Genomic DNA, 12,587 nt, shown 5'->3' with positions numbered 1-12,587 from the left:
GACGAAGCGTCATTCACCAACAGCGGTAACCTAAACCGGCATAATATGCACTATTGGGCAACGGAAAATCCAAGATGGCTACGACAAGTGGAACATCAGCGACCTTGGCGGGTTAATGTACGGTGCGGCATTATGGGAGGAAGGATAATTGGCCCAATTTTATGGATGAAAATCTAAGTGGTGCAGTCTTTGCTGATTTCCTACGTAATGTTATACCGAGGTTACTACAAGATGTTTCACTGCATGACAGAATGGCGATGTACTTCCAACAAGATGGATGTCCGGCACATAGCTCGCGTGCGGTTAAAGCCGTATTGAATAGCATATTTCATGACAGGTGGATTGGTCGTCGAAGCACCGTACCATGGCCCTCACGTTCACCGGATCTGACGTCCCCGGATTTCTTTCTGTGGGGAAAGTTGAAGGATATTTGCTATCGTGATCCACCGACAACGCCTGACAACAGGCGTCTGCGCCTTTTCAATGCAAGTGCGAACATTACGGAAGGCGAACTACTCGCTGTTGAGAGGAATGTCGTTACACGTATTGTCCAATGCACTGAGGTTTGCGGACATCATTTTGAGCATTTATTGCATTAATGTGGTGTTTACAGGTAATCACGCTGTAACAGCATGCGTTCTCAGAACTAATAAGATCACAAAGGTACATGTATCACTTTGGAACAACCGAAATAAAATGTTCAAACGTACCTACGTTTTGTATTTGAATTTAAAAACCTACCTGTTAAGCAATTGTTCGTCTAAAATTGTGAGCCATATGTTTGTGACTATTACAGCATCATCCATCACAAAGCGAAAAAAGTGGTGCAACTAAAACATTCATATTTTTTACGTACTACATAAAAATGGGGATTCCTATTAAAAAAAGACGTAGTTGATATTCGTTTGACCTATGGCAGCGCTATCTAGCGGGGCAACCATTGCGCCATCTGGTTTCCCCCTTCAAGACAGACAAGTTTCGTTCTTTGTAGTTTTTTCGTTTGACGCTTATTTCGTGAAATGTTTGCCCCGGTCACGGTCAATGGACCACCCTGTATTTATGATGACTTTTGGACACTATTAAGGTAAATATATAGTTTGTTCTCTATCAATATCTTTCATTTCCTAACTATGCCTATCAGTAGTTAGTGCCTTCAGAAGATAGAATACATTATTTAGCTGCCACTTTTGCACTCGCTGTACTTCAGTTGTTCGAGTAACGAGAATTTTTGTGAGGTAAGTGATTCATGAAAGGTATAGGTTACTGTAAGTCAGGGCCAGTATTTTGTGGGGATTGTTGAAAGTCAGATTGCGTTGCGCTAATAATATTGTGTCAGTTTAGTGCTGACCAGAATAAGTAAAGAGAGAAATGTCAGAGTACGTTCAGTTTTGCTCATCTGTTTGAAAATCAAATAACGTAAGAGGTTTTCCAGCACAGTCAATCATAATTTTTCTAAGGGGACGTTACATATTCAATAATCCCTACAAAAAGATTGCGCTGAATAACAATAACATATACCTTTTATGAATTACTTACCTCACAAAAATCTTCGTTATTCGAACTACTGCAATACAACGAGCGACAATACTGCTAGCTAAATTAAATATTCTAACTACTGAAGGCACTAACTACTGATATGCACAGTTAGCAAATAAAAGGTTTTGATAGAGAACAAACAATGTATTTATCTTAATAATGTTCAAAAGTCATCATATATATATATATATATATATATATATATATATATATATATATATATATATATATATATATATATATATATAAATTCATGACATCCATGTTTACAAATTTCCTTTTTCTGGTGGACACACGTCCAGGTCGTCCGCTTATAACAGCCTCTCAAAGATCTGGCATCTCTCTCTCCATTTCCACCAGTGCTGGCGGCATAACCGCAACTGCGCAACACTACGCGTTGTTCATATCCAACTGCCCAACACTACACAAGCGAATATTACAACAATGACTCGAACTAGCCACAGACGGCACACAGCGCAGTCAGTGATTTTCATACAGAGCGCTACGTGCCGTTACCAACATAAAAACCTAAACAGCCTAGTTACAAACTTTTATGACCCACTGTATTTTCAAACTGTGATGCTGCGTCGGTCATTACTGTAGGAGCACAGCTATGACGGTACCCCCAGAAGAATAGGGAAAGATGAGCGGAATGAAATAGAGTAAGGAACTGTCAACTTACTCCAATTTGCTTCCTGAGCACCTGTTATTATGTTTAAGAACGTGTGGTAGGTTACCTCGAAGCGATGAGCGTCTTTGCTGCTGTCACTGCTCACTCAGAGTTTGTTTAGTGGAAGTGATCCAGCTGCGCAGTTTATCCGCTGACTAGGGTCTGTTCAGTCGACGTCGCTGGCGGCTGCTGAGAGCGCGCCCTGAGGATGCCGCCTCTGTGGTTCCGTTCCTCAGGGTCCCCCGCGAGAACAATGCCACGGCCGGGATGCCAGGTACTGAGGTCGCGAGAGCGGCAGCGGCGGTGGCGTGGGGCGGTGTGCCACTGCGCCGCGCTGTATAAATAGCCTGGCAGCGGGACTCGTGATGCGTCAGTCGGGCGCCGAAACGGCGATACCCGCTGCCGGCGGGAGTTTTCCGCTCGCTGCTGTGCTCGCAAACGTACGAGTGTCCCTGACGTAGCGTCTATACACTTGTCACAATCGTGTCTCACCTCTCTATTAACGATCGTAATAGTACTTGTCCACTGCCACGAGGATGGAGAAGATGCGAGGGCCGTTCAGTAACTGTTGCAACACCTTTCTTTCTGAAAGCAGGTAGATTTTATTTCGGATTTCAAAACATCATATTATTCACCCCTATTCTGACTGCAAAACCCTATATTTCTCCGTTCATTGCAACGTTCTTACGCCACCTTACGGCCGGTCCCCACTACAGCACGGCGTGCGGCAACGGGAGCGGCAAGCGTTTTCCGCTTTGACGCGGCGGCTCGCGGTTTCGGCGTTCCCATCTGCAACAACACCGACTCAAAGGAAGGCCTCGGCGCTTGTTCGTGACGTCACGTCAGGTAGGCACTTCGAACGCCAGGTCTGTTGCAGGCATACTCATAATGGTTGTGTCTCCCTCTCTGACACAGGAAAATGTGAAGCTACTGGCGGTAGTTGACCAACACACATTGTTCTGAGAGATTTCTGCAATCAATTAATTGTGCACCTCATTACACTTCTTAACAAATAGTGTACTCCTCAACTTAAAATTTCCACCTGTTTTAAGGATTGACATAGAAAAACAACTTCATGGTTCAGCAGCGACAGAATTCGTGCTTCTTTACCTTATTCGTAAATCTGAGGAAGCTACGTTTGTACTGGGTTGCTTTTACAAGAAACTGTGAACATATTGGTGCTCCTCTTTTGCTATCCTGGTTGACTATGGGGTGAGGAGCACTGAATTTAATGAAATATATTGCGATTGTACACGTTGGGGGAGAGGGTGGGGACAGAAGAAGAGGAAAAAAGAGTGATACTTGTTTTATCAAATAAATTTTTTTAAATCTTGTAAAGCTTCTCCTTTCAGTTGCAAGAGGGGAATATTTATCGTTTCTAATGTTCATGTTTAAAAAAAGTTTAAGCTCAGCAGTATCTTCGATGAATGAAGCTATTTTGTTTCCTGTTTAGAATTCCTTTCGTTGAAAACGACTGTAATCTAATGACTGGCAACAGTTGGACATTTACACATGTAAATTAGTTCACATTTCCAGTGACGATGTCAAACGAAAATAAATAAATGAAAGAAACGAGTTCATTGTAGGGGGGGGGGGGGGGGGGGGGGCTGGGGTAAATTCGATAGCAAAATGGATCAAGTAAATATAGTTACTTGAATGTAAAATTTCCGAAGCCTGCAATGGGGCAAAGCGGCTTCTCATATTGATCTATGTTTGTTTCGACAGGATTCAGTAACACAGAACTATGATCTTCACTTGTAGCTTTACGATAGTAAGAAAATCTTTCATCTAAATAAAGCTGCAGAATCCCAAACATTATCAAACATTTTGTCCAAAAATAAGAGATTTATAGTGATAAGCACGCCCAGGCGTTTCTGCCTGCAACAGATCTGGAGTTTGCCGTGCCTAGCTGGCGTGACGTCACCAACAAGCGCCGAGGCCTCCCTTTGAGTCGGCGTTGTCTGGAAGCGGCAGACGCTAGCGGTAGCCAATGACGGACAGCCACTGATGTACAGGGCGGGACCCACTGAAACGCCCGGTGCGTCTGATTAACTATATCTTACACCTACATGAAGGAAAGACGAAGTTGGTTCAGGACATACCAATTTTTCATTTTCTGTACAATGTACTCCTTCACATATTTCACTTACAATTACGAACAACTTAAATTGGAAGGAACACGTAGAAAATGTTATGGGGAACGCTGACGAAAGACTGCGTTTTATTGGCAGGACACTTGGAGAATGTAACAGACCTAATAAGGAGACTGCCTACACTACGCTTGTTCGTCCTCTTTTAGAATACTGCTGTGCAGTGTGGGATCCTTACCAGGTAGGACTGGTGGAGTACGTCGAAAAAGTTCAAAGAAAGGCAGCACGTTTCGTATTATCGCGAAATATGAGACAGAGTGTCACAGAAATGATACATGATTTGGGCTGGAAATGGTTAAAAGAAAGGCGTTTTTCGTTGCGACGGAGTCTTCTCACGAAATTCCAATCACCAACTTTCTCCTTCGAATGCGAAAATATTTTGTTGAAACCGACCTACATAGGGCAGAACGATCACCACGATAAAATAAGGAAAATAAGAGCTCGTACCGAAAGATGTGGATGTTCATTCTTTCCGCGCGCTATACGAGATTGCAATAATAGAGAATTGTGAAGGTGGTTCGATGAACCCTCTGCCATGCACTTAAATGTGATTCGCAGAGTATCCATGTAGATGTAGATGTAGATTATTCACGTTTTCTCATTTCACCATAAACAGATATGATTGTTCACTAACTCCCAACACATTGAAACAATGTACGATAAAAGGGATTATTCACATAGTTAAGAGTGACAAAATTTAAAATGTGATACGGTAGCAAGTAGAGGATAACAGTAAGAACACAACGGCTTGGGGGAAGGGATGAAAGTGGAAGCCATCTGATAGAATTTCGCACAGACCATTATGTAATCATCGCCAGCACCTTGCTTAAGAATCATGAAAGAATAATACATATTTGGAACAGAGTTTTCGAAAAAAAGATTTTGAATTGTAAGACATTTCCCGGTTCAGACGCAACCGACAATAATTTATTGGTTACGAGCTGCAGTTTACAACTAAAGCCGGCAGCGGTGGCCAAGCGGTTCAAGGCGCTCAGTCCGGAACCGCGCAACTTCTACGGTCGCAGGTTCGAATCCTGCTTCGGGCATGAATGTGTGTGATGTCCTTAGGTTAGTTAGGTTTAAGCAGTTCTAAGTTCTAAGGGATCTAGGGGACTGATGACCACAGATGTTGAGTCCCATAGTGCTCAGAGCCATTTTACAAGTAAAGAGACAGTAAATAGTAGCAAATTAAGAGGATGGAACTTGAGTAGGTCAAGACCCACACTTTTTCGATAATCTTAAAGTTACCGTAACGCAACGACCGACTGAAACAGAGGAAGGAATCCGCTCCAATACGAATGGTTATCTTCGAGAGAAGAAGTGGTGAATGCAGCAGAGCATGTGAATGAGCAAAAGGTACAGTAGAAATCGTTGGATAAAACGTGATATATTAAATTTAACTGACAAGAGGGAAAATATAAAAATGCAGCAAATAAAGCAGGCCGTGGGAAATAGAAATGTCTAAACATGAAGTTGACCGAGAGTCCAAAATTCCAACGTGATTTTGCACTTGGAAAACATAGGAGAATGAAAATGGGAAAGAAGAAAGACAACTTTGCTCAAACGAGAAGCAACTGTCAAGAACTCATCTGGCAAGCCAGAACTAAGCAAATAAGAGAAGGCTGGAAAGTGGAAGGAATATGTAGTGAGGAGAGAGGGAGGGATTATAAATCTAACATAAGCAGAATGTTAGATTCCTGTGAAATGTCTGAAGACGCAAGGCAATATTGATCCTACAACTTAGCTACTTAGACAGGCTGAAGAACTGCAAAACTCTGTTTATAGAATTTGCGTGTTTGGAGAACGGTTTTGACAATCTTAATTGACACAAGATTATCTACAATTAGCACAGGAACCAAACTGCATTTCTACGACTTAAATGACTTGAAAGGCAAGCAGTAATTGAGAAAGCAAAAGTAGAGAGGATATGAAATGAAGACTGTCAATAACAAGAAAAGCGTTCTGAAAAAGAAAATTTGTTGACATCGAATATAAATTCTAATCGTTGGCTACTATTTTGCAAAGTATTTGTGTGGAGTGTAGCCTTGTATGTAAGTGAAACGTGGGCGATGAACAGTTTAGTCAAGAAGACCATGGGCGCTTCCAAAACGTGGTAGTAAATAAGAATGCTGAAGATTATATCTGAGGATCTTGTAACTAAAGAAGTGGTACGGAATTAAATAGAGGAGGAAGAGGAAATTATGGCACAACTTGACTACAAGAGGGGTTAGCTGACTGGACACATTATGAGGCGTCGAAGAATCGTCAGTTTGGTAATGGAGGCTAAATGGTAGAGTTAGACCAAGGTTTGCCAACGACAAGCAGATTGGAATGGATGTCGGTTGCAATAGTTATGTAGAGATGAAGAGGCTTGTAGAGGATAGACTACTGTGGAACGGTGTATCAACACACAGACGAATTGTATTTCTTGTTTTTGCAGCCCAACAGCAAATAACATCATTTTCATTAGGTACGTCAGTTGCGTAATTATTGCCAGAATATTTGTTTAATGTAGCTCCTAGCAAATATACACTCCTGGAAATTGAAATAAGAACACCGTGAATTCATTGTCCCAGGAAGGGGAAACTTTATTGACACATTCCTGGGGTCAGATACATCACATGATCACACTGACAGAACCACAGGCACATAGACACAGGCAACAGAGCATGCACAATGTCGGCACTAGTACAGTGTATATCCACCTTTCGCAGCAATGCAGGCTGCTATTCTCCCATGGAGACGATCGTAGAGATGCTGGATGTAGTCCTTGCCATGCCATTTCCACCTGGCGCTTCAGTTGGACCAGCGTTCGTGCTGGACGTGCAGACCGCGTGAGACGACGCTTCATCCAGTCCCAAACATGCTCAATGGGGGACAGATCCGGAGATCTTGCTGGCCAGGGTAGTTGACTTACACCTTCTAGAGCACGTTGGGTGGCACGGGATACATGCGGACGTGCATTGTCCTGTTGGAACAGCAAGTTCCCTTGCCGGTCTAGGAATGGTAGAACGATGGGTTCGATGACGGTTTGGATGTACCGTGCACTATTCAGTGTCCCCTCGACGATCACCAGAGGTGTACGGCCAGTGTAGGAGATCGCTCCCCACACCATGATGCCGGGTGTTGGCCCTGTGTGCCTCGGTCGTATGCATTCCTGATTGTAGCGCTCACCTGCACGGCGCCAAACATGCATACGACCATCATTGGCACCAAGGCAGAAGCGACTCTTATCGCTGAAGACGACACGTCTCCATTCGTCCCTCTATTCACTCCTGTCGCGACACCACTGGAGGCAGGCTGCACGATGTTAGGGCGTGAGCGGAAGACGGCCTAACGGTGTGCGGGACCGTAGCCCAGCTTCATGGAGACGGTTGCGAACGGTCCTCGCCGATACCCCAGGAGCAACAGTGTCCCTAATTTGCTGGGAAGTGGCGGTGCGGTCCCCTACGGCACTGCGTAGGATCCTACGGTCTTGGCGTGCATCCGTGCGTCGGTGCGGTCCGGTCCCAGGTCGACGGGCACGTGCTCCTTCCGCCGACCACTGGCGGCAACATCGATGTACTGTGGAGACCTCACGCCTCACGTGTTGAGCAATTCGGCGGTACGTCCACCCGGCCTCCCGCATGCCCACTATACGCCCTCGCTCAAAGTCCGTCAACTGCACATACGGTTCACGTACACGCTGTCGCGGCATGCTACCAGTGTTAAAGACTGCGATGGAGCTCCGTATGCCACGGCAAACTGGCTGACACTGACGGCGGCGGTGCACAAATGCTGCGCAGCTAGCGCCGTTCGACGGCCAACACCGCGGTTCCTGGTGTGTCCGCTGTGCCGTGCGTGTGATCATTGCTTGTACAGCCCTCTCGCAGTGTCCGGAGCAAGTATGGTGGGTCTGACACACCGGTGTCAATGTGTTCTTTTTTCCATTTCCAGGAGTGTATTTGTGATGTATTTGTGTATACGTCTCTATTAGTATCTGCAAACAGCTTTATGTTAAGGAAAAGCTACAACTTGAATGCAGTTTCCTTATGGCGACTGTCAGCAAATGATGAAGTTTAATTACTTTATGGCCACTGCCATTTCTAGTATTTTCCATAAGACATGTATTCCTTCATGAAACAACAACCAATAACTGGTTACGTATTACCCATAACTTTCGATGCACTGGCAGTTCTCAAATAATGGCATGTATTCCTTCATGAAACAACAACCAATAACTGGTTACGCATTACCCATAACTTTCGAATGCACTGGCAGTTCTGAACAAATGTCTCTGAGCACTATGGGACTTAAATTCTGAGGTCCCCTAGAACTTAGAACTACTTAAACCTAACTAACTCAAGGACATGACACACATCCATGCCCGAGGCAGGATTCGAACCTGCTATGGTAGCGGTCGCGCGGTTTCAGACTGTAGCGCCTAGAACCACTCGGCCACCCCGCCCGGCGGCAGTTCTCTAACTGTGTAGAAATCATAAGTGAAAACTGTATCGTAATATACTTTTACATATGCTGGCATAGGTTTTTTGTGCAGCGGAGGCTTTTCCGCTGACTTCAGATATCATGTGATCATTCACAGGCATATTAAAGGATGCACGAACGTCGTATGAAACTATTTTTAATTGCCTTTTGTCGCGGAAAGCAGGTTAAACAACAAATAAATACCGTATTTTGGGAACCAAATATGGACTCGGCAATTGGATTATAACGCCTAAAATGGTAACTGTGAAAGCAATTATTATGACTGGTCCTTCACAACTACTTGCTAGTCTGAGATCAGTGGGATGCGCGGGATTAGCCAAGCCGTCTGAAGCGCTGCAGTCATGTACTGTGCTGCTGGTCCCGGCGGAGGTTCGAGTCCTCCCTTGGGCATGAGTGTGCGTGCTTGTCCTTAGGATAATTTAGGTTAAGTAGTGTGTAAGCTTAGGGACTGATGATCTTAGCAGTGAAGTCCCACAAGATGTCACACAAATTTGAACATTTGTGATCAGCGAGACTTTATGGACATTGAAAATAATAGACATAATATTATATTTCGTGCTTTAAACCAAAATGTTTGAACAGGGATTCGATCAGGGAAGTAAAATCTTCGGTAAAAGAAATCGACTTTTCAAAGACTATACATCTGACTATAAAAACTGTTTTAGCGATGCTGGAAAAAGTAATTGGCAATCAAATGTTATTACATGCGATTATAAAGTATTCTAAACGTTGCAAATAAACAATGTATCTTAAGGCAGAACGAAATAATAAATAAGAAATTTGTCTACGTGCTATCACCTGCAGCAAGCACAGAAATATTCGTTTTGTAAATAACAAAACCCAATTTCTTCCTGTGACGTATTTTGTTTGTTCTATACGCTTTTCGCTTTTTACTTTAATGCACTTCCAGTGGAACCTTTGTGATATTTGTAGATTATGAAACAGTTCAAGTCTTATTTTTTACGTGAATAAGTCATTACTGACAGTTAATCGAATTTTTGGCTGGAGTCAGCGTTTCCACTTATTTGATCGCAGGCTGTAGATCGCACTATAAAATCACTTACGCGACCTAAACACATTAATTTCACGTTGGAGACTTTTTCCTTCAAAATTTTTATTTTCTTTGCGCTGATTGGTGTGGAGCACAATTATTCTTCTGTCACTAGATGCCAATATTTTACCAAAAACTGATTTAGAGTCATAACTACTGTGTGTTCAATTTATGTCTCTTCTTATTTGGTTTGTTTGTGTACACGTTGCCAACCTAAAGAATCATATGCTGAAAACTAAACTCTATTCATTCTGTTTTCTTTATATCTGTTTATGCGTGCTTGTAGTTAGCCATGCTGAGCTGAAGAAATTGAATGCGAATGTAATATACATGTGCCAGAGCGTAGTTTAAAGTTTTCGTGTTCAGCTGATTCGAATTTTGATTTAAATATCTTGTGGAATAGTTCATGTAAGAGTGAGAACAAAAGAGTTGGGCGCTAGTATTCTGATAATAATGATCTGTTGAAACGTTATTATATTATTTTATCTATTAAAGTAACCAGTGAATTTACTCTGACATGAACTCGTCGACAAAACATTTGAACCAAAGCTGAAATTATCTGAATACCAAATCTTTCAACCAATGTATGACAACTTCTGCACTCACTTTCAACTTTGTATAACCATCACTGGCTAGCCACACACGCGCAGAGATATGAAGAGGACAGAAATAAATAAACATTACTTTTCAGCATATAATTCTTTAGGTTGGCAACATGCACATAAACAAAGCAAACAGGAAGGGATATGAGGTGAGAACACTGTAGTTACGACTTTAAATCAGAGTTTTCGGTAAAATGTCTACAGCTAGTGACAGAAGAAAACAGAGCGAACATGAAAATGTGCTTATGTTTCATAACCTAAGTTTTAATTCAACCTCCAGCAGGTGACCAGGTGAGGGGAAATGCAGATTTCCGTCAAAAACTCGATTAACTGTAAGTAATCAGTTACTCACGTAAAAAAGATGTGAACTGTTTCATAATCTGCAAGGATCAAATATCAATCAAAACTGAATCATTCTAAATTCCACCGAAGATGCCTCCAAGTAAAAGGCGAAACGCGTCTTTAACGAATAAAGTACACTGGAGCAAGAAAAAAAGTTTCTTACTTACCAAAGAAATTATCAATATCTGTAGATACTTAGCAAGTTACATCTTATGACATACCAGCAATTAGTATCGGTTTAACTTCTGTAACTCTATATAGAATACTGTAAATATTAACGTGTTCCATGTCACTGTAATTCTCATTCCACATGCTACTAAATGTCATTTAAAAAATTCATCTATCCATTCTGGAAAACTGTAGTTACTTTTATATCTCGGTAGATAAATAGATTTTGGATACAGAATGAGAGCTTCTGTAAAGTTTGGAAGGTAGGAGACGAGGTAATGGCAGAAGTACAGCTGTGAGGATGGGGCCTGACTCGTGCTTGGGTAGCTCAGATGGCAGAGCAATTGCAAGTGAAGGGTAAAGGTCTCGAGTTCGAGTCTCGGTCCGTAACACAGTTTTAGTCTGCCAGGAAGTTTTAGATTTTGGATATTTATCATGCGACGAAATACATGACTTTTGCAAGTTATCATTTGAAGAAAAAAAACCGCTTCAATATCTTGAACCGTTTACGAAATTTGCGGTTGATACAACCACGTGGTTTGCCGCACGGTTAACTCAGCCTGTTCGGTCAGAGGGTTAGCTGCCCTCTGTAATAAAAAAAAAAAAAAACTGAGTTAATTGATCAACGACGAATTGAAACGGGTGTCTTGCAACGTCTGCCACCAGCAAAAGCAACGAACAAACACGAACAAAATGAGATTTTTTTTTAAATGGCAGAACAAGGCAAATGTCCCGAGTTCGAGTCTCGATCCGGCACACAGATTTAATCTGCCAGGAAGTTTCAGATTTTGGATACTTATCATCCGACGAAATACAAGACTTTTTACAAGTTAACATTTGCAAAAAAAAAAAGAAAAGAAAAACACGCTTCAATATTTTGAACCGTTTACGAAATTTGAGGTTGATACAACCACACGGTTTACGACAAGCAGGACGAAGTGTCGGTCGCATAGACAGCGACGAGCGCGCTGTCACTGCACAGCCCGTTCACCGACATATCATTCAATATCTCGAGAATGGTGATAGCTATCGTTCTGCTCTCAGCTTCAAAACCAATTTCGATATGTTGACTAAATTTCATACGCGATAATGTATTCCCTAAAATGAACTGTACGCAAGATCCACGCAATGCGCTTTTACCTCTCCACACTCATTAAAATTTCGTGTAATGGTTTACGTAAATGCGAGACAGCAGGTAACCACGACGAATAACGAAAAGAAATTCGGTCCTTTATCGAGAGAAGATATCTACCTGTAACATGCACAAGAACCAAATTTTTCTACTGAATAGTTTTCTTGAAATCGGATGACAAGTATTCCATAACTGCCGCTGCGTCCGCGCCAATGGTTTGGCTGAAGTTCGTGTGGTCCGCATTCATATTTTCTGGCTGTGTAGCTGTTCATTTTGAAATTCCTGCAAAAATATGCATAAATAATCCTAAATGTTTAGGAATATGTATGAAAATAGCCATGAAGCAAACGACAGCGAGAGAAACTCCAATACATAAAATGGAGAATGGCCTTTCAACTAACAAGAAACTATATGCTAGAAAATCTTTATCCTGGAACAAAACTGAAACGCT

The 12,587-nt window shown here is 42.3% G+C and overlaps 1 protein-coding gene across 2 annotated transcripts in view; it reads right to left on the bottom strand.

Moving 5' to 3' along the window:
* LOC126278510 (uncharacterized) overlaps positions 1 to 2,530 on the bottom strand; it is a 78,452-nt gene extending 75,922 nt beyond the window's left edge. Inside the window, exon 1 of one of the 2 annotated variants that reach the window (XM_049978686.1) lies at positions 2,274 to 2,530. The gene's annotated coding sequence lies outside the window, so the exon portion shown is untranslated. The remainder of the gene's footprint in view (positions 1 to 2,273) is intronic. The other variant, XM_049978679.1, reaches the window with a different exon arrangement.
* Positions 2,531 to 12,587: the final 10,057 nt, after the last annotated feature.

The sequence above is a fragment of the Schistocerca gregaria genome, chromosome 1 (genome assembly GCF_023897955.1).
Source record: "Schistocerca gregaria isolate iqSchGreg1 chromosome 1, iqSchGreg1.2, whole genome shotgun sequence".
NCBI lineage: Eukaryota > Metazoa > Arthropoda > Insecta > Orthoptera > Acrididae > Schistocerca > Schistocerca gregaria.
This window is presented reverse-complemented; position numbering and strand designations above follow the sequence as displayed.